The following is a 981-nucleotide window of genomic DNA, read 5'->3' as shown; positions in this document are numbered from 1 at the left end:
GCCTGAATCTCCACTTGTGCTGCTGTCTTCCCCACTGGACTCTGTACTTCCAGAAGGGGCTGGAGATGGGCACAATATCAGCCCCTCCCTTCTCTCCAGAAATATTCCCCAACCCTGACATTCACAGTAATTGCTTCTTTCTGTTCCTCTTTTTTTTGAGGCAGGTTCTTGCTCAGTCACCCAGGCTGGAGTGCAGTGGTGTGATCATGGCTCACTGCAGCCTTGACCTCTTGGGCTCAAGTGATTGTCTCCCCTCAGCCTCCTCAGTAGCTGGGACTATAGGCATTCACCACCATTCCCTGCTAATTAAAAAAAACTTTTTTTTTTTTTTCTCTGTACAGACAGGGTCTTACTATGTTGCCAGGCCGGTCCCAAACTCCTGGGCACAAGGGATCCTCCCTTCTCGGCCTCCCAAAATGTTTGGTGTTACAGGTGTGAGCCACCACACCTGGCCTCTTTCTCTTTCTTTAGAGTAGAGCCGCCCTAGTATGCATCTCTAGCCCATAACTGTTCCCCAGCATTATTATGTCTGTTAAGCCTCTTTCAATCTCCAAGTTTTTGGCTGGGTGAGTGCTCAAACCTGTAATCCTGATGTGATAGGATCATTTAAGGTCAGAGGTTTGAGACCAACCTGAACAACACAGGGAGACTCCTGTCTCTACAAAACCTAATTTTCTTTTTTTTTTTTAACTCCACTCAGGCTGCAGTGCAGTGGTGTGATCTCAGCTCACCGCAACCTTCGCGTCCTGGGTTCAAGCCATTCTTCTGTCTCATCCTCCCAAGTAGCTATGATTACAGGCACATGGGACCATGCCCAGCTAATTTTTGTACTTTTAATAGAGCTGGGGTTTCATCATGTTGGCCTGGCTGTCCTCAAACTCCTGACCTCAGGTGATCTGCCCACCTCAGTCTCCCAAAGTGCAAAGATTGGGATCACAGGTGTGAACAACCGTGCCCGGCCAAAAACTAAAATTTAAAAAA

This window comes from Cebus imitator, unplaced genomic scaffold, assembly GCF_001604975.1.
Source record: "Cebus imitator isolate Cc_AM_T3 unplaced genomic scaffold, Cebus_imitator-1.0 Scaffold199, whole genome shotgun sequence".
Taxonomy (NCBI): domain Eukaryota; kingdom Metazoa; phylum Chordata; class Mammalia; order Primates; family Cebidae; genus Cebus; species Cebus imitator.
Note: the sequence above shows the minus strand (reverse complement) of the source record.